Genomic DNA, 25,567 nt, shown 5'->3' on the forward strand with positions numbered 1-25,567 from the left:
AGTGTTTGTGTGTGTGGGAATGCTATTTTCCCTTAAAGTTCTATGTACCGTTGATGCAGGAGACAGGTAACAGACGGATAGCCCTGGAGACCAAAATCCCATATGTATTTATGAAACATGTACAGAATGGGCAGTGGCAGAGCAAGCATCTCCCGCAATGCCCAGCCAACATGCCTGAGTTCTGACATGGGTGGGGGACGGGACATCTCAAAGGTTGAGAAAATAGGTATCTCCCTGGTCAATCAATCCTTGGCCTCTCTGCTGGGACTGTCCACAAGGAGGCCGATCAGTGCTGTGACGTGGACAGACCCACCCCCTCTGAACAGGATTAAGATCCCTGATACATTTCACATATTGGAAATCTCCAGAAGGTAGGGGGACAGGTTATGAGGGGACATGAGCCTGAAAAATGTGAACTCTCTGGACCTGAGATGAGGTAAATGAAGCCTGTATTTTCTCATCTCGTCCTGCTTCATTTGTGTCTGTGGGATCAGTCTGAAGGATGAGGGATGCCTGGGACCAGCAAACATACAGTAAACAGCTTTAATGAAATGCCTCTGTCTAGGGCCCTAGTGCAGCTCACAAAGTGCTATTCACTGGTATTTCTTGATTGACATGTGTGGTTAATTGAGTGCCACATTGTATTCATGTTATCTGTGTTCTGAGGTGCACAACAAGAGATCAGCACTGACAAGTGATAGCAGTGAGTGAGCATAAATAAAGCATTTCATTGATCCTGGAATGGCTGCGGGTGGAACCTGTGGCAGATCAGCCGCAAGCATAGCAGCAGCGTAATCCATTTCTCTGCCATTCACAATTGCTTCCAATATGATTTTACCACTCATGCACTTTAAGAGATCAATTGGGGAAGCTGTGGGTAAGCTAACGGCAAGGCTCCCTCCCACTCCCTCAGCAGTCTATTAATGTGCAGGAGGCGTGCTCTCTCTCTCTCTCTCTCTCCCCCCTATTGGACAGAGGAGTGATGCAATTTCAATAGCTAGCCTGATCACACAGGTTTGAGAAGTGTCTCTTGAGAGTCTGAAGTGCTTTTGTGAATGTGCTGGTGAGTGTAGAATGGTCATAAATCTTTCCATGACTGCCTGGTCCAGGTCAAGCTAATTAAGCTGTGTTTAGATAGTTCCCGTTTGTTCTCTAGCTCACAAACTATAGGGACATCTCTGAGTCCCGGGGAATCAAATAAAGAATCACTACAACTCAGTCCTGTTTCTTCTCTTCTATGAGTTATGAAATACATGGTCTTGTAGAAAGGATCACAATAACTTCCTGGTGACTGTCTCAAATCAACCAATCCTGCACTCAGAACAGAGTTAGTCCTGACTTCCAGTTTGCAAATCTCCTTTGTGCATATCCTTTGAAGTTTAAGAGATTGCACAGGTTGTACAGTAAATCAGGAGAGAATTTGGCCCCAACCCCTTTTTACCAATGCAGGGTATCTAGGTTCAAGACTTGCTTACTTGTACTTTCACGCACATAGTATCTTCCTTTAGAGATGGATTATGGCCAGGTTTTGATTTGAATCACATTGAATAGAGCAGAGAATAAATTTACAATAATGATAGCTTAAAGGTATGATGTAACCTGAATTAGATTGTAAATTCTTTGGGGGCAGTGACTGCATCTTATTTGCAGTACATGTTTATACACACAATCCTGAATGGTGCTTCTGGGAGCTACCATAATACTGATAAACAAGTTAACTATATTAACAATAACACAGATTTTAAAAACAAATGGCAGAGTGGTACAAAGATAAATATAGAACATAAGAGTTGTTTACAAAAATGGACAGAGAGTCTGATGACTGGTGCAGGAGTCTCTCCTGCTTCTGGTGCTGAACAATAGCTATAACATTAGCAATACAATACAACTTACTTAGGGCATGATGCAAAGCTCACTGCAGTCAATGGATATCTTTCCATTGACCGCAATAGGCTTTGGATCAGGTCCTTAACTTGTTATCAGTCAAAATGGTACTGAAAATGTATTGATAAGCCATTAATGGGATAATGACAGAGGTGGGCAGGCAGGGACTTTGCTTTTACCAGTTCCTAGGGAATCCAATTAACCAATGATTTAAAGATGTGGCAGGCATTACAGTTAAATCATTTTATTTCCTTCTGTTAATAACATATCGTAATGTTAAAATGAAAACCACTTAAAAATCTGAGGCTAGGTCTACACGGGGGTTGGCGGGTCGACCTAAGATATGCAAACTTCAGCTACGCTAGGTCGACATACCTGGCTGTGAGGACAGCGGCGAGTCGACCGCTGCCACTCCCCCGTCGACTCCGCTTTCGCCTCTCGCTGCGGTGGAGTTCCGGAGTTGACGGCAGAGCGATTGGGGATCGATTTTATTGCATCTACACTAGACGCGATAAATTGATCCCCGATAGATCGATCACTACCCGGCGGGTGGTGAAGATGTACCCTAATACACTTTTTGTCATCTAGGCTGTTTGCTTTTGTCTTTCACACAGCTTCATCACGGAAACCTGATTAGTCTATTTCCTTTTCTGTTTCCACTAAGTACACTCTGTGCCTTCACAAATCTGCCATTGTTTCAAAACAGAGCAGCGGAAAGTATCATTTAAAAAATATTTATATTTGAAATTTTAAAAAATCTTTATAAAATATAAAAATATAAATATTTTTAGTCCTGTTAGTTTTTGCAAAATACTTTTTTTTTAAATTGACCAAAACTTTCAATTTTGGACCTAAAAAGAGTTACCCATATTCCTTGGTATATATGTTATATGGATTTTTGATCGATAGATTGCATTTAGCTTGAGGATTTGAGCGCTGTCTCCATTATTTTTGTATTGTCCATTTATAAGTTCTATAAATGGTAGTTGCCACATTACTTCATATTTTGCTGTTTGGTCCAGCAATTGGTATGTTGCTTTCTTAAGGGTTGTGACATGTCAGAGCTTTTAAACACTATGCTCTAGTAAGGGGATCTTCAGTTTTTTTGAGCATTGATATATGCTTTGCGTTGTCACTTTCTTATTGCTAATATAAGCCATTAGTAATGTTAAAATGTTACTGTCCAATAAGTGCAGCCATTTAGCAAGCCTATTTAGTGGAACAGTTCAATTCCTTAGTTTCAAGGTCACTTCCAATCTCTTACGATTAGCATTGGGAAGAGTTACATATCACTTGTTTATAATCGTCCCCCATTCCTTTCACGTCTCCAGCAATTGCCTGTGGGTCTGATCCCAGATGGATTATTGATGAGAGGGATCCTGTTTTGTGTTGGGATTTTAAAGTTGTATCCCTGGCTTTATAAATCCAAATGCCTTCAGAAACTAAATTCCTGAAATAATAACATAGCAAATGATTATTGGATGACAAGATGCATATTTAGAATAGCTGCAAACATATTTATCTGAACAAAATATCAAAATATCTGAAAAATCAGTTCCCTCCAATTTGCCAAGACCAGAGCTGGTGGCTCCCGCGACAGCTGAGAGTGTCACAACAAGCACTGGAAGCACAGTGGGAAAATGTTTATATGGCATCATATATAACAGGAATAACAGACTCCCAAATTCAGGAAGCAGAGAGTAAATTAAGGAGTAAATTTGTGATACAACATACACACACCAACAAAAATACACATGCACATTGTGCACACCTAGATATAGCACACATGCATAGATACAGTATTATGCATATATGTAACACACACATTGTACATGCATCCACATATTGATTTAGATCTTTAGGGAGTCACTCTGATTTACACCAGCTGAGAACCTGACCCAGTCTGTGGTTGGATGTTGTAAAAGCATTGGGGCCTATCTTATAGCATCTTCCCCCTACCAAGCAAGTTTTGCTCTTGTGAGCCAGCTCACTTCCTGAGTAATTCTGTCTGTCTCTCTCAAGGAATCCAGGGAAGCAGTTTCCATCAGGGTTGGTAGATTTATGTTAAGCCTTTGTAACAAACAAATCTAAACCTTGCAGACACTTCCTTCAAAATACTGTGCAGGCCAAGTAGTTCCTTCCCCAAGCCTGTCCCTCACACCAATAACTTCAGCAACCCAAAATTTCCTGGCTCTTACTATAGAACCTCAGCAATAAAGGACTTCACACAGTCTCCCTTCTGACCCTTTTGTTTCTGGACCGATTCCTTTCTGCAATAGCTCCAGTAGCAGTCCAGAGGGCACACAGACCTTCAGCTTTCTGGAGGGCGTATATGTATATGTTCATTCAAAAACCCGCAGCTGCCCCTCCTTGCTGATTGAGGTTCGGGCTGTGGACCTGTTTAATTGCAGTATAAATTCCCTGGCTCAGGCTGCAACCTAGGGTTTTGGGACTCTCCTACACTGCAGGGTCCTAGAGCCTGGGCTCCAGACCAAGCCCAGAAGTCTACACTGCAGTTAAACAGCGCCGCAGCCAGAGCCCTGTGAGCCTGTGTCGACTGGTATGGGCCAGCCGCCGGGTTTTAATTGCAGTGTAGACATACCCAAAGTCTCTTTCCCCCAGCTCCTGCTGCCCTCTTTTAGAAGGGTCAACTAATTAAGTTCCAGTTGTTTCTCATGTGCAGTGAGCGGGGCTTATCAGCTCCGGAGACATGGTATTCCTTATACCTTCAGGGATATACAATGTATGTATTATACATGGGAATGTGTATACTGCTTATGCAGGTGCATTTTGTCTATGTGTGCATGATATGCATGTGTGTGTTGTACGTAGATCATGCATTTCACTTAATTTACTCTCCTTACTCCTGGTACTAGGGCTAACAAGCACTCATGTTAATATGATGCACACACATATAGTTTGCATATATGTGCACTAAACATACAAATATCAAGTAAAACACACATGGCTAGATTATTATGGCACTTTTTCACTGATCTGGCAGTGTAAAGAGGTCTTAAAGTTGGCATTTGCACCCCTTTTATGGTCCCTTTACATAGCCAAAATGGAATAAAGAGACCTTTGTATAAATAAAAATCAGGATCATAAAATGCATGTCATATGCATTTAGGGACTTGAATAGTATAGATCACTAGTAACTGTACTGAAGTGAATGGAGCGATGCCCATGGAGTACTGCTATCAGTGAGATCAGAATCAGACTTGCAGAATACATGCATACTGTACATACAATATTTGTTTTGACTACATAAGTAAAAGCAAGGGTAAAAAAAAAATCTTATTAGCCAGCAGATTGCAGCTGTCAATCTTGGCTCTTTGATATTGTCTAAATTTACTTGCAATTAAGCAGAAATGTGATTTCCAGTAGCAGAATCGTATGTCCTCTCGCTCTGCCAAGTGTGTACTTGAGGAGAAGAAAGCAGAGAGGCGCCTTCAGCCCAAGGACATGGAAAGCGTAACCCTATCGAATTGACTATCAATAATTAAGGCCTTTGATGCTTTGAATCATTTAGATAATAAGATTGCTTTGAAGTAAATAAATAACAAATTAGAATTTGTGGCAGTCACAGGTGTTTGGCAAGACCAGCTCATAATCAAAGGGAAAATGAATGCATTTCACTCTGTGTAATTAGAAAAAGAAATGAAGTTTATATGCAAATTGTAAAGCACTTTAGTAAGAGATAACCGGTCAGACATCTTTCTGTAATTTAAACTTTCATTTAGGGGGAGAATTTGCAAAGTATCCATTTTCAATGCAATTTGAGTGCAGCTGGTTGAACTATCTTAGTCATCCTAAGAGAGAGATTCAAACGTCATTGGTACCATGCAAATTTTGTTATGGCACAGTAAGGACAGCATATGCATTTTTAAACTCAATTCTCTCTTTCCTCCCCTCAGGACTGGCAGCAAACAGAAATCCCTAAAGGTTAGATAGAATTAGATGGTGCCAGTGATTAAACATCAGAAAAACAGGGAGACGACAAATAAGGACAAGAGAAGTGATGGGAGTAAATTTCAAACCTTTGTGGGACTGAAAGTCAGTCATGAAAAACAATGCTCCACAGACAAGGGAAAGAGGCCACTTGACCCATTGGGAGAGAGGGAGCAGCTCACACAGCCATTTCACTTTGCATATTACCGCCACCCACCAAATTTATCATAGAATCAGTAGCACAGAAAATGCTAAGAAATATTTAACAAGGGAAAGTTATGGAGTCAAATGTCTTTGTGTCAAGGTAGGGACTGATAGTAAAAGATGATGCAGCAAGAGAAAGAAGATTGGGCCAAGAAAAAATGAGACTGTAAGAAGGAAAATGAGACCAGTATGGAAGCACTGGGAGAAGGGAAGCAGCTTGGGGACAGAGATTCCTGGAGTCAGAGAGAGGCATGAGGCAGAATGGAAGGGCTGTTGAAGAAAAGAAAAGAGAAAGAAAAATAAGTGAGTATATGTTGTTGTTTTTCTAGAAGATGTTATTGAAACAGATCCTCAGTTGGTGTCAAACATCAGCTGTGGACCTGCCCCATTGTGTTTAAACGTGATTGTGAGGAATTGAGTTAGCTGATTTGATGCCGACCAAGTGTTATCTTTTCTACACTGACCGGTCACTATTGTCTCAGATATCGCACCTCTTCGGTTGTGTTAAGATGTCCTAATGAAGCCCTATGAGTGTCTTGTAGGAAAATAATGGGGGCCTTGACTGAACAGAGAGAAAGAGGGAGTGAGAGACAAAAAAGAGAGCATGAAGATAAAAATATATCCCTAATATAGTAGTAGAGAAAGAAAAAAGGGGCGATGAATTCAGAGATGGTACCCTTCAGAGAACAAAAAACAAAAAAAAAAGGTGGAAAGGAAGTCTCAGATGGTATCTCATCAGGGCCCCAAAACTACTGGGGGACTGGAGGACAACCAAGGAAACATCATTTGTATTGGTGTGGATGGACACTCTATAAATGTACCTAGGTAGATATGGAGCTCTTCTCTTTGAATCAGTGTTGAACCACTGCTGCACCATGATACTAGTGGGCACAGCACTGAGGTCTCTTCCAACCCTAATCTTCTATGATCCTATGAGACAGAAAACAGTCTCTGGTCACATATGACACTTTCCAAAAGAGCAGTGTTATTTGGCTTGGAGTACTGGGCAAATTCCAAATTGAGTATTCCACTGTAGCTACCTACATTCCACCGGCAATTTTAATTGCAAATACTTTTCTTCCATTCCTTTCTTAAAGGTAAAAACAAACAAACACATGCCCATTGGGTAATCCTATTGTGCAATTGTACTAGTTGGACTGACTCCAAATCAGTAATCATGAACACATTCAAGACTTCTCTTTGATTGCTGTTCTTCTCATTGCCCTTTCACTAACACTATCCCGAATAGACTTTTGTTCAAACAATGATTTGGGGAGTGCTTATTCTTTGTAAAAATACCCTTATTCTCATGCAGACTTGGGTATTTCTTTGTGAACAACAGTATTAACTATTCCTTAGTTGCTATTTATGTTTAGTTATTTGGTATTTATTATTTTCTTATTTAAACATTTTCAAGAGTCAGCAAAGCCTATCATTCACAAGAAAGAATGCAACCATTTCCATTGCTAGTACACTATGTCGGTTTTGTCCCATGCTAGAGCTGTCTGCACGTGAATGGATGTATATATAATTCACCCAAATCTGAAATACAGTTTGTAAAGCCTTTTGGGAAATCTCTGTCTGAAAGATGCTACAGAGTTATATTGTTGTCTCTAATGTTAACCTCCCACACTGTGATGGTGTGTACAAACTCCACCCAGGAGACTGAGCCCTGGACCACTGGGTGACACCTGTAGGGGTGGTAGGCATAAATGGTGATTAAACTCATTTGGGGAGGAGCTGGGTCTTCATAATAGAAGGAGCACCAGGCAGTGGGGAAAAAAGCCAGAGAGGTTTCAAATTCAGGAGAGAGGTAACTGAGAGGTTCTTCTTTTTCATTAAAGACAGAAAGAAGCCTTGGAGGACTGAATCCTGGAGCTAGAACCAAGGGGCACTGAGCCAGGAGGATGCCGGGAGGCCGGGCACAGGGAAGCCTAGTAGGCCTGACCAACCCTCACTGTGCAAGGCTTTATTGTGTTGTCCTGTTTCCAACCCATTTTTACGCCCTGTAGCTTTGCGCCCTAGGTGGCTATCCTGCTCATCCTGCCCTGGTTACGGTCCCGGACAGATCAGCAAAGACAAAGATAAATGTTGGTCAGCATCAAGGAATGGGATGCTAGAAGTCAAAAGAGCTGCTATGCCAAGCCCAGCCATAAGGGGGCAGACTAGCAGTGAGTCCTCCTTTCTACACACACTCCTTGCTTTTCCCCAGATTTTCTAATATCAACGCAGCTGACCCTCTGATTATCCATGGTATTAATTTTTCTGATTAATGTTACAATACATCACCTTTATGAGCCATTATGCTCCCTCTGCCTCAACTGATTTTTGTTGTAAACAGATTCTACAGCCTTAATTATTTCCCACTGAATTCAGCTCAACCAATAAGCTTGCTTATTAAGAACACAATAGTATATATAGTGAGCTGTAATCTTTTTTTTAATTAATATATGCATATTTCATAGGTGGGATAATTAGAGGATTATTTATATCACAATAGGAAAAATGATCCAGAAAGGCTTAAGAATTCTTTTTACTATACTCTCTTTGAATATTCATTACCATTTTAAATCCTCTTTGTTGAAGTCTAAATTGTTATGGCGCTATTCTAGCTGTGAAGACTTTTTTTAATACCCTTGATATAGACCAATTCTTAACCTACACAAAATTCCTAAAACATACACTGTGCTACTAGTCCTCTGCCACTATTATACTGCTGTGGCAATAGAAGGAAGTACTATTCCCAACAAGAACTGAGATGTCACTTCAGGTGAACTGACCAAATTTCACTGGAAATAGGTGGACTTTGTCTTATTAAATCCTCTGCACAGCTTCAGTTGCATACAACTTTTCTCATTTTTGATTCATACGTGTTGTATAGCAGTGCTGTGTTCCAACCCAGTGGCAATTCCATTAGTAGTAGGTGAAATGACTGATAAATCTGTGGCCATCTTCTGTTCACTGTAGTTTCTGATTTCATATGACAGCAGAGACAAAATGCAGATCATCCTGATCCAGAGCTGGATTTCTATTGGTTGTCAGCAATTTAGGGTCCATAATCATCTCATTGTTACCTTGTGCCCCTGTCATCTGTTTGTTTTGTCCACTTGTTACGTCTCCTCTTTTACTTGGATTGTAACTTCTTTGATGTTCTGTGTTTCTACGGTGCTTGCACAATAGTTCCCTGGCCCCTGGTTAAAGCTTAGGAGCCACCACAATCCAAATTATTATTATTATTAATAATAATAATAATAACAATAATAATAATTAATAATAGTAACTAATACATGGAACGACTGTTGAGCAATTCTCCTTCCATCCAGCAGAGGAAAGTGGTACACATATACACACTAGTGATTTCATTATGATGTTCTGTTAACTAGCCTCCTCGGAGCCAATGGTTTATCAGAGAAGCCCATCCCCGGTATCCACTGAACACTGGGAACTCAGTTTTAATACTACTTTGACAACAATGCCTATGACATTCCCAATGGAGTGAGTTCTGGAACCATAAGTATTTACTCATGAAGGTGAAGTCTTCTTGATGTTTCTTCACCAGTACAGGCTTTTACCTCAAAACACAGAAGCATCTATGGACATCAGCTACTGGGGACAGGATGCCATTTGTTAAAAGAACTAGTGTTTGTTTAAATGTGTGATATAGAGCTGGTGTAGCTGGCATCATATTGTATCCCAGGTAGTAGGGTACGACAGAATGAGATGCTGCTCCCTGGTGCTCAATGATATGTGATGCATTTACTAAAGTTGTGTTTTGAAAGGAGGCAAGCGAAAAAAAAAATAGACAGTAGTTGCTAGTCGGAGAACGATCGCAGCACAAAATGAGCACATCATTAATATCTAGGGAGCTGAACTGTTCAGAAGGCCCAATGCCGTGAGGTGCTTCCATCTCCCACTGGCTCCAGTTGTAGATAAGAGCACATTCGATACTTCCCAATAGCAAGCCCTGAAGCTGACTGCAAATTAGAGGCAAATACTGTTATTACAGATAGGACTTGAATTGTGATTAGAATTAAACCCAAGCTAAATACATGAACTCCATGGGAACAGAACTTGGGATGAGTTTGTCCTTTTCATTTACTCACTTGAATCGCAACTGTTTCATCAGAAACAGGTTCTATGTGCAGAGGATAATAGTCAACAAACCATAAAGTTAAAACAATACTTTAACTTTTAGGTTCTTCAGTGGCAACTATTCCTTTCTAGCATGTGTATTATATACCTTCTGATTCATCCAGATATGATTATCCTCTTCTTTCCTTCTGCTTCCTGCTCCTGTGTGCCTTTCTAAAACTAAAATTAAACAAGGCAAACCCTCATTCAGTTTTAATACTTCATTTAATGCTTCAACAAGTTCCAAAGCTCCATTTGTCTCATTGAGAGAGGCTGATATTAGTAAACCGCACCAAGCAATGTTTTGGGTTTTTTTCTCAACCTGTGAGTTATATGTTCTTTTTAATGAAACTGTGCTCACTGGTAGAAAGAAACAGTCATGTGCCTGAGGAGATGCACAATTAGAACTGGCTCATGTAGGACTTCTACTTATTGGGGCAAGGGAAAATAGTAGATATGATACCAGTATAGAAACAAGTAGAGAAGAGACCTTCCTTTTACTTAGTGGAGTTATATGCATACCTTTGCCAGGCAGCAATTTTCTGACATGTGTAATCTAGTGCAATGGGACTCATTCTTTTCACTGCCAGAACCTCCCTCAGCCAGTCTCCCATCTAATTAGCACTTCCCTCCCATTTAGCAATATAGAGAGGGAAGAGTAGTTGTGACCCCTGACACTTGTCGTGACCCCAGGTTTAGAGCACAGCACTACCCCTCGGGAGATCTAGGTTCCATTCCCAGCTCTGTTACTGACTTTTGTAAATTGCTTTTCGATCCTTGACATTTTTTGACCAATTTTTTTCCCATCAGGAAACATGGTTTTATTGAAATTGGAAACAAGGAAATGCTGGTTTTGATGATTTTTTTTCAAGTTTTCAAACAGATGAATCAAGATGGAAAATGTTCTCGAAATGTCAAATTGTTCTGATGCAAAATATCAACAATTTCCAATTCAACATTTCTGATTTGAAGTTTTTTGGCACTTTTCACTGCTGAATTTTTTTTTTGATATTTTTATTTATTCCAATTTAGCATGGAAAGTAACTTTGAAATGTTGACATAGCATGTGATTGGAAAATTCTGCTTTTCCAGCAGCTCTGGTACTAAATAATAAGATTTGTTGTAAGCCATAGTGCGGGAAAGGGATGTAAAACAAGCACTTGGGGAACCAGTCTGCCTTGGAGCTAAAGAGAGTTAAGATGGCTGGTCCCTCAGTCTCACTGCCTGGAGGAACCTGTTATGAACTGTCCGTGTTTAAATAAAATACCTTCCATTGGTTTAACCCAGAAACTACCTTCAGCTAGCAGGTTCTGATGACACAGAAACACAGATCAGAAATGCTCATCTCACATAGGATAAAGTTTTCCCTTAACTTAACATCAAATAAGCAGAGGTATTAAAGACAAGGACATTTAATACATCTCAGCTCCTTTCATTTTTTTTCTTTTTAGACAAAGAAACATATATGATTTTTTTCTTTCTTATTACTTTCCTAAGAATCTACAGAAGGAAAAAAGATTTGATATTTTCCTGTTGCCACACCAAACACTTTTCTGCTCCTGCATTAGAGCAAATGCAATACATTATTTTGCCTTCCAGCAGCCAGCCCACCTAGGTGCTCCTAATTTATTCCAAAGGGATGGCTCTCAGCACAACAGAATCTGCTATAGCTCTGTACATTTACAGGGGAACCCAGGTGGCAAGCCTCTAACCGCTAGCTATCTGGAGAGAGACAGAGTGTGAGCAGATGCCTCCTGCTGCAAGTGTCACGGTCCTTATTTCTCATTGCCCTCCAGGAATATGCTGTCCTCTGCTCGGAGGTGTGTGCGGAGGGGGTTAGAATTTCATTACCAGACGGAAGGTCACAGGTGGTTTTGCATGGAAACATAATTAAATTGCAGAGAATGAATTAAAATGGCTAGCAGATAAGACGGTCTTATTATTACAGGCTGAATCGGGCAGATAAAATGCAGCTCCATGCTCAGACTGCAACCATTTTGCACTTTTGCCAAGGGAAATTAATCTGGAGTGAAATCACTTGATGATCCCTGACTTTCAATTCTTCATCAAAATTATGCCTCTATCACCTGGGGATGAGAGAGCAAATCACTCATAATTAGGAGGTCATTTCTTTTTTTGTATTAGTGTTTATGCCAGTCACAGAGTTGTTGGGGCCAGAGGGGAACCTCTCCCATCCTGGACAGAATTAACTCGTGTGCGTTTGGGAAGAACATGCTGATCAAAAACAATTAAGGAGAAAGGAAAGTTATTAAAGATGAAGAAGGACATTTAATTGCAAATATTGAGTTGCACGAGTTGTACCACAGGGGAGGGAATGTAGTGTGGCTGCTGCCTCAGTTGCACATTCCATGTTTGCCCTTAATTAACACCCTCCCTCCTCCCAAGCAAAAGCTGCAGCATGTCTAAGATGTTAAAGCACAGGACTGGGAATGGGGACTGCTGCTTCTGTCACTGAGTGATGCTGTGATTATGGGCAAGTCCCTTTACCTCTCTGTACCTCAGCTTACCTATCTTTAAAATGGAAGTAATATTTACCCGCTTCACTAAAAGGCTGATCCAGCAAGGTGCTAAGCACCTATAATGCCCATTGATGTGAGGGTGCTGTACAGTACACAGGAGACATTTAGGGTGCGATTCACAAGGGGGATGTAGATGCCTAACTGCCATTATAGGCTTCTAAGTCCAACATTTGGGTGCCACTGATATTCGCCATTCCCCCTTCCCCTCCACACATGCATACACAATTGTTGTCCATCGCTCTAGGTGCCTAAAATCTCTAGGGGGCCTAAGCATCCACCCCTCAAGTCCCAGAGATGCTTAAATTTCAGCATCTGGGCATGCACACTGCAGCCTAAATCCTGACACTGTCCTGCAGCTTGGCACCTAACTTGCGCCTAAGCCCCGGCAGTATTCACAAACAAGGCATAACACCACCTATCTCGCCTCTAGGAATAGACATGGTCTGAGCATACCTGAACCTGTACTAAATGGCTAAAGGAAGTGGTGGTTCCCCTTATAGTTCCCCCTTATAGTATTTAGCCTAGTGGTAAAACATTCACCCAGGATGCGGGATCCCCCCCTCTGACTGATGTGAGGCACGGATTTGAACTTGGGTCTCTCCTATCCCAGGAGAGCCCCCTAGCTACTGGATTGTGGAGCATTCTAGGGCAATTCTTTCTCAATCTCTTTTGTTGAAGTTATTCTACTGTGTATCAATAATTAACTATTCACTAGAGCTGGGGGACTGGAACATGTGACTAACCTCTGGGCTATAGAGCCATTCTAACTTTCTCTCTAGCCCAATTTGATCAAGAGTTTGATTCCAAATATTCACAAAAGTTTGAGAGAGGAAGGAGTCACCCCCCACCTTATGCCCTTCAAATGGTTTCATCCTTCCCTAAGAGAGATCATGGTGGAAGTGAGCAAAGTAAAAGCTACAGGCAGAGTTCCTAGATTTATGTGGGAATTTAAGGCCTATCCTGTAGGAATCTGGATTGTGCAGCAGGAATTTCTATGACACATTTTCTTGGTTTGTTTTGCTTTGTTTTGTTTCCTTGAGGGAAATGACATGTTAGGGATTGTGAACACTAGACAAATTGTTTTAGATGACATGGTGCATTAACTGTTCTTGACCTAAGCACAACCATTGTCCTAATGTGGACACACTACAGTGCCTTTTAGCTCAATTGAGCAGATGAACATGTACCCTAGACTTCTCCTACTAGTTGTGTGAATAAGGTGAACAGAGCTTGTCTCAAGATGATGGATAAGATACTAGAACCTAGGCAAACAGATAAGATTGGTAGCCTCTCTTCAGACCGGGAAACCTTATTCGAAAGTAGTAGAGGAAATTGTGTTTTCTTCCCTCTTATCCTCATTAAAGGGCTTTTCAGCTGTTGCTGTGGACAATATTATTGGGCAACGGGCTGTTTTATGTGGAAGATTTGGCCAGAAACACAACATTTGTTAGCTATTTTAATTCTTCTTTCTTGGGGATAAATATAAATAGTGTGTGGGCATCTTGGCTTCTGCAGGGATATTGTTAGAAATGAATTCAGCTGCTTGTTCCAAGGCCATCTGTCTGCAATGGAACAATTGTCCCATTTTAATCTGGAAGGACACTTTAGAGTTGCACAAATACGAAAATTCCACCAGGGAAGATTTTTTTTTCCTGTTCTTTCTGGGCAAAGAATTCAAAATATATCTGCATTTGACTTGTACTCCTTTGGTTGGACAGCACCTTACCCCTAGGGCAGGAGAGGATCCAATGCCTCATGCAGAGCCGAGCCTAGTCACTATATACTGTTACCTGATCTCGCAGTCTTCTTATTGGTGGGTTAGCACAGCTATGCAGCATTCCTGGAATAATGCCACTGGCAAAAACTCGGTTTAACAAGATATTACAGTGTCTGTTTATTACTGTAGCATCTTCTTAGAGTTGCTTCCTGAGACAGAATCCTTCCCATCTGGGAGAAGCCAGACCCTTTAGGGGCTCTCTGTGGTTATACCACTCACACAGGCCCAACCAGCACAGTACCTCCCTTACATATTTACTGTGCAGCTAAGTTAGTCACCCACACATGCAGAATATGTTCCTTGTTAGATGAGATGCACTCTAGCTGTTTGGGGCTAGTGGTTGACAGAAAGTGACTTAGGGCCTATTGCCACTTCCTCACTGATAGCATTGTGCATAAAAGAAATGTTAAATGCCAGATTACTACTTCCCTTGGGCAAGTCATGTGATTTACCTTTGTCTCACTTTCCCCACAATGACTTGAACAGCAGCAGTAGAAAACATAGGTTCCTCTCTCAGCCGCTAGGTGCCATCCTTGTGGAGGGCTATAAGGATAACTGTGCCCCAAGGGATTCCTTTGTCAATATGTGGTATACACCTCCTAGTCCATCCATTTTTCAAAGGTCAGTGAAGCACTGGCTTTTGGTTCCCACCATATATCAGAGGTGGTGTTTGTAGCAGTTTTTGGGGCCCCTCTCTATTGTCATCCAGCTATGCAAGCCACCCCTTGATCCTGCTACTCATGCCCTCCTGCCAGCAACAGGCTATTTTCCTGCTTTGCTCTCAACTGTTCAGATCCAACTCCCAGGCTGTATCAGCCAGGCTGCTACATCTGACCTGCTCATCCTCAAACATAGACTCTTCCCCAAGTCTGATCCTGTCTGCCTTTGGGCATCCATTTTATTTTTTCCCAGATCATAGAGCCTCTTACCATGTAGAAGCAGAACTAGGCTACAGAGTTTTCTGTAGGCCAGATATTTATCTGGGTCCCTGCCCCTCACAGAATGGCCTATGGCCCAGTCTTTTCCCTTCACCTCACTGGGGACAGGAAAGGAGAACGAAAGAGGAGGGGAAGGTGATGGATGCCAGGTAATGATATGAAATCTTGGATCATTTTGTAGGAGCCCACATTTCCAAACTGACCTCAGAGCAAGTAACTGACGTGACAGCCACGGCTTTCTATGGGAGGGTGTTGTCTTTTCTCACAAAACCTCACCGCGAGCTATAAAAGTTGCTGTTCAGAGATCTTTAAATTCTCCAACTTGAGAAATGTTTGTCAACACAAAGTTAATGGCAAGAGGAAATGAAATAAAATGGAGATGCAGCTTGATTTATTTTTTTCATTATTCTGATTCTTTCCCCTATCATAAAGGACTGAGTGCTTCAACATGAAATATAAATAGCATTATTGCTGGGCTGACAAAAGGAATAGGCTAACTTATTGGATTTTACATTTTTACAGGAGGGAGTAAAGACAAATAAATATCTTTTTTCATAAAAAAAGAAACAGATTATAAAGTAAAATGGAAAGGCTGTAAGGAAACTGGATGCTTTTCATTTCCCCTGCCCCACCCAGCTTCATAAAAAGGGCAGAAGAGGTGCAATGTGGGACAAGGTCAGTATCCTAAGGGGATGATACTGCTCCTTTACCTTCTGTCTCACCTTTCCCCAGAGGCAGGGTTGATTGGAGGGGGAGAGCTTGTTGCCGTGTGAAACATTTGCATTGAATGGCAAACTCACCTCAGCTGCACTTGGGAGAAAGGTTCTGCCAGTTCTGCACCCCCGGGGCGAAGACTCACACACAAATAGCTTTGTCACAGCTGGCTGGCTTTGCTCTCTCTCGCCCATCCCCAACAACTGCTTCCTGAGAGAGTGTCTGGCATTCAGAGCTACTATTCTTCATGGGCAGGGTAGTCCCTTCTCCCTCTCTTTGAGGAGGAGGAGACTAGGTGTCTGTTCCCTATCAGCAGGCTTTTGGGGGGACTGTCCAATCTATAAGGGACTCTGGGAAACAGGGTGAGAGGGAATAATGCACCCAGTGTCTCCAGGTTCATGGAATCCTCTTCTGCTACAGTAGCTGCGGGCTGAGCTCAGGGTAAAGCCTCAGCTTTGTCCGAGCTGCTGTTCCTCATTCTTGCCCTGGTAGAGCCACCAAAAGCCTGCAGCCAGCAAAACTCCCTGTTCACCTGGCTAGTGGATAACAACTATGACAACAACTGACTGGGGCTAGCTCTCACAGGAAGTAGCCCCCTCCCTTCTCTAGACTAAAGATCACTATCATCTTGAGCCCAATAAAACACAGGGCATTCACCCCTCAGGCATATGTAGAGAGCACACCATTGAATCAGCAGAATCTGCTGAAGGGAGTTGAGGTGCTGGCTAATTTGGTGATGGAAAGAACAAGCCTATATTGGGTTAATCCTCTTGAACTTCACCTGCTTTCAGGCTACTTGTTTTGGGCCTATCAAGGATAGATGGATTAGTTTCCAGTAAGGTAGTCAAGCAGCAATTCATAAAGACCCTTCTGAACTCCAGATGGGCTCCTTGTGGTTGATTTTTCCCTGCTGAAGATGCAGCTCACTTCAGCAAATAGATGTAGTGAATTCTGCTCTTGGCGAGCCTCCAGTGTAGTGACATCTCAGGTGGTCTGACAAATCCCTCTGTCAGAGGTTATTGGGCCATGGGGGGGGGAGGGGGCAGAAGATGTGTATTTTCTACATTGACGGGTTTCTCCAGGTTGGCGATTTAATTTCCGTTTTCAATCCCATCCCCTTAGCAGAGATTCCCAGTTGTGTGTCAAATAGCATAACAACTATTTTATGAAATGGACTGCATTACATCAGAAGCCAAGCTGAGACCCAGCACCTGATTGAGGACTGCAAGTTGGATCCTGACAGAAGCCTCCAAACCTCAGATCTGAGGCTTTGTCTTTGAAAGTATTCAGCTCTCCTGCTGTTATGTCTTCAAAGTTAGGGAGCCTCAGGGATTGCACTAATAAAGGAAGGAGAGACAGATGTTTCAGTTCTGCATTTGCAGGATTCACAGAACTGAAAATGCAATATAATCAAGTTAATGCGAATAATACACCTTCCCATTGCGGTATTTCCTCAACAGAATTCCACAGAGGGTCACTCAAGACTTTGCAAGAATCAAATTTAGGGTGAGAGGCAAAGCTCTTTGTGTGTGATATTCAATCTTCTCAAACCTCCCTTCCAATGCAAACTGCTGTTCAGTTCAACCATGCTCACATCCTTTTTTCATATGATAATTAGGAATGTTCACTAAATGGGTATTTGCTCACATTTGTGTTTGGAAACTAGCATTAATTCCTGTATTGACCAGAGAACATGAGTATTCATTGATGTTCATTTATTAGTTTTGCTCATTCAATCAGGTAGCAGAAACAATACCATATGACTCAGGTGACCAACCGCATATCGTGAGTAAAGTATAACAAATAGTCAAAGTTCATGAGCAACCCACCTGGATCACCTGGATCGATCGGTCTTCAGCTGTCATTAAGACTGCGCCGATCACAACATGTCCGCCATTCTTCTCGCATTCTTTCCTTTCTTCTCCACGTTCGTCAGAAACGTTTTACAATGTCATCTTCTCACCTTCTTGGAAGCCGACCAGGTGGTCTTTTCTGTTCACGCAGGTACCACTCAGTAATGATTGCGGTCCACCTATTGTCCGTGAACCGTGCTATGTGGCCCTCCCATCATATCTTATTATATCTGCTTTCCACAACAATATCTTTCACATCACTGCATTCTCTAATCGTTTCATTTGGGATATGATCCAGAAGGGAAATTCCCAATATAGCTCGTTCCATTGCCCTTTCAGCTACCAACAGCCGCTGTTCTTCTCTCTTCGTCAGTGCCCACGTTTCACTGTCATACAGCATGGCTGGCAGCACTGTTGAATTGAAGTATTTGTACATGTGGTCTTGTCAGTTTTTCCTTTGAGGATGTCCTTGATGGAATTAAACGCACACCATTCTGCCCGAATCCTTCGCGAGAGTTCTCTGTTCATGTCTTGGCACATATTTAGTTCTTGGCCCAAATATATGTATTGTTCCACTTCTTCAATTTCTTCTCTTGTTACCGTTATTCGGGCTTTTCGTAAGATGTCTGATCGCATGTATTTTGTTTTGCAACGGTTCATTTTCAGACCAACCTGACTGCTTTTCTTGTTGAGTCTTCATAGCATGCTCTGCAGTTGGTTGGTGCTTTCAGCAATTAGTACGATGTCGTACGCGAATCTGAGATGAGATAATCGTTCTCTATTTATATTAACACCACTCCTCCAATTGATCTTGTTCATAACCATTTCAAGGCAGGCGGTAAATAGTTTCAGTGAAATTGTATCTCCTTGCTTTACGCCTTTCTTGATAGGGATGCGGAGGGGAGTTTTGAGGAGAGTAATGTCTGTTGTACATCCAGTATTCACTTCCTTCAACAAACTGATGTACTGTGTGTTAATGCCCTGCTCTGCGAGCGCCTTTAATATTGTGTTGAACTCAATGTTATTGAAGGACTTTTCATAGTCGACGAAAGCAATGCACAATGGGAGTTTGTATTCCCTCGCTCTTTCTAGGACCTGGCTGCAAAATCCTACCTCAGCGCCTCATCGTGGTGCAGCGGTGACCCTGGCCGTCTGATAACTATGGTGGCGGGGCGTATGCCCTGGTAGGTCTAACCATGCGACAAAGGTGTTGGACTATCCAATCCAAGGAGGGGGATTGCTCTATCAGAGGAAAGAGCGTTTTTCCTTCTCCTTAGAGGTTGAAGGCTAGCTAAGCTTGAGGAGGAACGTATGCCTGCCCGCCTAGCCAGTGGGATGGCTTAAAGTTAACGGCTAAAACAACATGAGTAAATGAGTCTTAGTTCCCTGCGTGTCATCAAACCGTTCTTCAGTGGTGGAGTGGAAATTGAGTGATGAAAGGTTGCTAAAAATGTCAGGTGCTAGGCCAAAATGGAGAAGGACAATGCTCACTGTGTGTACTTAGAATTGTAGGTCTCTGGCAAGAGAGGAAACATTAAACCAACTGATGGAGGAGAAGAAAAGGATAAGAAGCGATATCCTCGGTATCTGCGAAACCCGACGAAAGAAGGAGTTGTATGTGAACTGGAAGGATGGAAGCGCTGTGAGGCTCGGAAAGGGAGATGGCACTAGAAACGTTGGAGGGGTCGGATTTATCGTCAGTAAGGATTGGGTTTCAAAAGTCATATTATGCCAGCTAATATCATCATGTATTGGTGTGCTGCATCTTCAAATGAAGTCAAAAGCTATCTTCAAGGTCATCCAGGCCTACGCTCCCACAAGTGCAAGTAAGGACGAAGAAATGGAAGAATTCTACTAAGAGCTCGAAAGAGCCCTTGCGCAAAGGTCCACTTATACTGTCACGATGGGAGATTTCAATGCTAAGGTCGGGTGAGGGAAAGCTGGCGAAAAGTTCATAGGGAGATACGGCAGCGGCGAAAGAAATGAAAGAGGAGAAAGGCTGGTAACGATGGCAGAAACGAAAGAACTGTACGTGGCAAACACCAGGTACAAAAAGAAGATTGCAAAAAGGTGGACATGGATTGCGCCAAATGCGAAGAGTAAGAATGAAATCGACTATATTTTAGTCAATAAAAAGCACATCATTCAAGACGTCTCTGTGGTGTAGCTCTTCAACACTGGCAGTGACCATCGCCTGCTTCGAGCGAAGTTGATTTTCGATGAAGTAGTGGAAAAGAAAGCTTTACAGATGGCAAATAGGAAACAGCGCCTGAAGACATTCGATGAAGCAAAGCTGAAGAAAGCGATTTCTGGGTTTGACTGGAGCCAGACCGAAGTGTGACGAGGACTTTGCTGACAAGTTGAGATGTTGCATAAAAGCAGCTGAAATTAAAAAGATGAAGAAGGCAAAGGGAAGAATCTCGAACAAAATGAAAAGTTTGTTAGAGAAGCAGATAAATATGAAAAGTTGCTCAGATAACAACCTCGAGTACTCCATTCTGTGCAAGCTTATATGGCAAAAAGTTTGATGTAAAAAAAAAGGATGACTTTGAGAACTTCTGGAAAGAAAAGCTCCTTAAAACAGCTGAATCACACAAGAACCTCAGGACATGCAAGCGGGAATTGGCGCAGTATAGATTGAGCATAACAGCATTGAAGAACAAGGACGGAGAGTCAGTAATTGACAGAGCAGGGATGGAGGAGGTCTGCAAGGACTTCTATAAAGAACTGTTCAAATCAAGAATCAACATCCCTCTCCCAACACTCCAAGAGTCAGAAGAACGTGTACCTCCAATAATTGTCAGCAAAGTCCAAAGTGCACTACACCAGATGAAGAAGGGAAAAGCTCCAGGCAAAGATGGAATAACGTCAGAAATGATTTCCGCAGAAGGTGAAAAACTTTGGAAGGCCCTCGCTTTAAGATTGAGTCTATATCTCAAAGAAAGAAAAATACCATCAAGCTGGAAGGAGTCAAATACCATCTTGCTGTACAAGAAGGGGGATCGAGAAAATCTTAAGAACTATTGCCTTATATGCCTGCTCTCTCATATCTATAAACTCTTTACAAAGGTGATAACGAACCGACTCTCGCAGAGTCTGGATGAACAACAGCTGAGAGAGCAGGCAGGGTTTCAAAGAAATTTCATCACGATCGACCATATATGAGCAAACCCACAGGCTGAAAATTGTTTGTCCAAATAATTCAGTGAATACTTATGTACAACTGTATGTGAAATCACAAACAAAGTGAGAGTTCAGGGGAACATGTCTCCCTTAACATTTTACTATCCTGTTTATGTCTCTCCTCAATGTAGCTGGAGGGCTAATACTTTCTCACATTGAACTCCCTAGTTTTTTTTGTAATGTAATTGCACCATTGGTGTCGTAACAAATATGCTAGCAGAAGACAAGATCTGATAATCAAACTGAATTGTGAGCTGCTGACCACTTGAAGCATTTTGCCTGGCCTCCAAATTGGCACTGAAAAGTTTCCAGGTGAAATGAACGGTGATGCTGAAATGCAGCCATTCAAGAAGACCTTCTATAGATATTGTATCACAAGACCACGGGCTTGGTTTCTTGGATAGCTGGAAATCTAGCAGGACAATAGAGTTATTTTTGTCTATTATAGCGCAAAGAGCATTTGCATTGTTTTGTCCATCAGCAGTACAGAGTTTTGGCAATCAATGGAGCTATCTCTGGATAATAAATTTCTGGATAATATGTATTATAAACATCTAGTAGTTGTAGTAATTAATACTGGTAATATGATAGTAGCCAAAGGCTGATGATCCCATTGTGCTGGGTGCTGTACAAATGCAGAAAAGATACAATCCCTAATCTGAAGGGTTTACAATCTAACAATTAAAGAATGGTGTATAAAATATCTTGGGAAATGAGAATAATGTCGCAATGGATTTCTGCATGTGAGCCGAAATTTTCTTTTCTCGCTCACTCAAAGCCAAAGTGCATGGGTTTTATACAGGGCTTCTTTATGGGAAGTAGTTGGTGTTGGTCCTGCTTTGAGCAGGGGGTTGGACTAGATGACCTTATGAGGTCTCTTCCAACCCTGATATTCTATGATTCTAAGTAGGGGCAGTTATCCCAGCTTCTCTCCTCATGATTGTTCCGAGGGCCCTGCTTCAGATTGAGCCCTGTTGGGGGCTGCAGATGGGAAAGGGACTCCTCTCCCCACGCCTAAGATTCCTGACTCTTAGCATTTTCCCAGTGGATGGGGGCTCTTCTCCTTCTGGCTCCTTACTGAGAAGGATGGGACTGGAATCTGGGAATTCTATTTGAGGTAAAGAGTGAAGCAGTCCAGGTATATTGGTTGTTTCATTGAGTGTGTATAGGAAGTTCTAGTTAGCTGCACTTCCACAGAACAGTCATGTGTTGGATTCTTACTTTATTGGAATCAGTTCCCCTATCACTGGAAGTGACCTCCACAGGGCTAAAGGGGGAACTGTCTCTTTCATGGATAACACTGAAAAATTAGCTGTGTGTGTTATATATATTTTCCCACTCTTTTCTCTGATGCATCAAGTGTTGGCTGCTGTTGCAGCCTGTACATTGAAGCAAAGCGAGATGGATGATCTGATCCAGTATGGCAAAGCCTATATTCTGATGTTTTCTCCATCTAAGACCCATTAAAGCAATATCACAATTGGCAGCATGTGACCTCCTGAAGAAGAAAGAGGAGCATCCATGTAACAGCAATGCAGATACAGGTGAGCAACTGTTTTCATGTTCTCTCCACAAGTACTAATGCGGAGAGTGGACTAGATGATACATCTGAGGGAAGGGAGCAGAAGGAGACTCCATCGATTGGAAGGCATGAGATGCACTGTCCGAGGGATGGGCGTTCCACAACCACCACTCCCAAGAGAAGGAGGTGGTCAGGGACTCCTTCCTAAGGGGGACCGAGTCATCTATCTGCTGTCCTGACCAGGAAAACCAAGAAGTGTGCTGCTTTCCAGGAGCTAGGATTCATGATGTGACGGAGAGATTGCTGAGACTCATCAAGCCCTCAGATCGCTACCCCTTCCTGCTTCTCCATGTGGGGACCAATGATACTGCCAAGAATGATTTTGAGCGATCACTTCAGACTATGTGACTCTGGGAAGAATGATAAAGGAGTCTGAGGTGCAAGTGGTGTTCTCCTCTATTCTCCCTGTGGAAGGAAAAGGCCCAGGTAGAGACCGTCGAATTGTGGAAGTCAATGAATGGCTACACAGGGTTGTGTTGGAGAGAAGGCTTTGGATTCTTTGACCCTGGGATGGTGTTCCAAGAAGAAGGATTGCTAGGCAGCGATGGGCTCCACCTAACGAAGAGAGGGAAGAGCATCTTTGCAAGCAGGCTGGCTAACCTAGTGAGGAGGGCTTTAAACTAGGTTCATCGGGGAGACCAAAGCTCTGAGGTAAGTGGGATACCAGGAAGAAGCACGAGCAGGAGAGCACAAGAGTGGAGGACTCCTGTCTCAGACTGAGAAAGCAGGACAATCAGCGAGTTATCTTAAGTGCCTATACACAAATGCAAGAAGCCTGGGAAACAAGCAGGGAGAACTGGAAGTCCTGGCACAGTCACAGAATTATAATGTGATTGGAATAACAGAGATTTGGTGGGATAACTCACATGACTGGAGTACTGTCATGGATGGATATAAACTGTTCAGGAAGGACAGGCAGGGCAGAAAAGGTGGGGGTGTTGCATTGTATGTAAGAGAGCAGTATGATTGCTCAGAGCTCCAGTATGAAACTACAGAAAAACCTGAGAGTCTCTGGATTAAGTTTAGAAGTATGAGCAACAAGGGTGATGTCGTGATGGGAGTCTGCTATAGACCACCAGACCAGGGGGATATGGTGGATGAGGATTTCTTCAGGCAACTAACAGAAGTTACTGAATCACAGACCCTGGTTCTCATGGGGGACTTCAATCACCCCAATATCTGCTGGGAGAGCAATACAGCAGTGCACAGACAATCCAGGAAGTTTTTGGAAAGTGTAGGGGACAATTTCCTGGTGCAAGTGCTGGAGGAAGCAACTAGGGACAGAGATCTTCTTGACCTGCTGCTCACAAACAGGGAAGAATTAGTAGGGGAAGCAAAAGTGGATGGAAACCTGGGAGGCAGTGACCATGAGATGGTTGAGTTCAGGATTCTGGTAAAAGGAAGAAAGAAGAGCAGCAGAATACAGAAAAACAGACTTTGACTCCCTCGGGGAACGGCTGGGCAGGATCCCCTGGGAGAATAACATGAGGGGGAAAGGAGTCCAGGGGAGCTGGCTGTATTTTAAAGAATCTTTATTGAGGTTGCAGGAACAAACCATCCGGATGTGTTGAAAGAATAGTAAATATGTCAGGCGACCAGCTTGGCTTAATAGTGAAATCCTTGCTGATTTTAAACACAAAAAAGAAGCTTACAAGAAGTGGAAGACTGAACAAATGACCAGGGAGGAGTTTAAAATATTGCTCAGGCATGCAGGAGTGAAATCAGAAAGGCCAAATCACATTTGGAGTTGCAGCTAGCAAGGGATGTTAAGAGTAACAAGAAGGGTTTCTACAGGTTTGTTAGCAATAAGAAGGTGATCAGGGAAAGTGTGGGCCCCTTACTGGATGTGGGAGGCTAATTAGTGATAGACGATGTGGAAACAGCTAATGTACTCAATGCTTTTTTTGCCTCTGTCTTCACGGTCAAGGTCAGGTCCCAGACTACTGCACTGGGCAACACAGTATGGGGAGGAGGTGATCAGCCCTATGTGGAGAAAGAAGTGATTCAGGACTATTTAGAAAAGCTGGACATGCACAAGTCCATGAGGGCGGATGCAGTGCATCCGAGGATGCTAAAAGAGTTGGCAGATGTGATTGCAGAGCTGTCAGGACTGAGATCCCCACTTTGAACTTTAGGGTACAAATGTAGGGGCCTGCATAAAAACTTCTAAGCTTAATTACCAGCTTAGCTCTGGTTCGGCTGCCACCATTTTCAATGGATTCCCTCCCTGGGAAACCTTGAAAAACCTTCACCAAATCCCTGGTGAAAACAAATCCAACCCCTTGGATTTAAAACAAGGGGAAATTAACCATTCCCCTCCTTCCTCCCACCAACTCCTGGTGAATCAAGATCCAAAACCCCTTTGGATCTAAAACAAGGAAAAAATCAATCAGGTTCTTAAAAAGAAGGTTTTTAATTAAAGAAAAAGGTAAAAATCATCTCTGTAAAATCAGTATGGAAATCAACCTTACAGGGTAATCAAACTTAAAGAGCTCAGAGGACTCCCCTCTAGTCTCAGGTTCAAAGTACAGCAAACAAAGAGAAATACTCTAGTAAAAGGTACATTTACAAGTTGAGAAAAACAAAGGAAAACTAACACGCCTTGCCTGGCTATTTACTTACAAGTTTGAAATAGGAGAGGCTTGTTTAGAAAGATGTGGAGAACCTGGATTGATGTCTGGTCCCTCTCAGTCCCCGAGAACGAACACACTCCCAAACAAAGAACACAAACAAAAACCTTCCCCCCCCAAGATTTGAAAGTATCTTGTCCCCTTATTGGTCCTTTAGGTCAGATGCCAGCCAGGTTACCT

The sequence above is a fragment of the Malaclemys terrapin genome, chromosome 4 (assembly GCF_027887155.1).
Source record: "Malaclemys terrapin pileata isolate rMalTer1 chromosome 4, rMalTer1.hap1, whole genome shotgun sequence".
NCBI lineage: Eukaryota > Metazoa > Chordata > Testudines > Emydidae > Malaclemys > Malaclemys terrapin.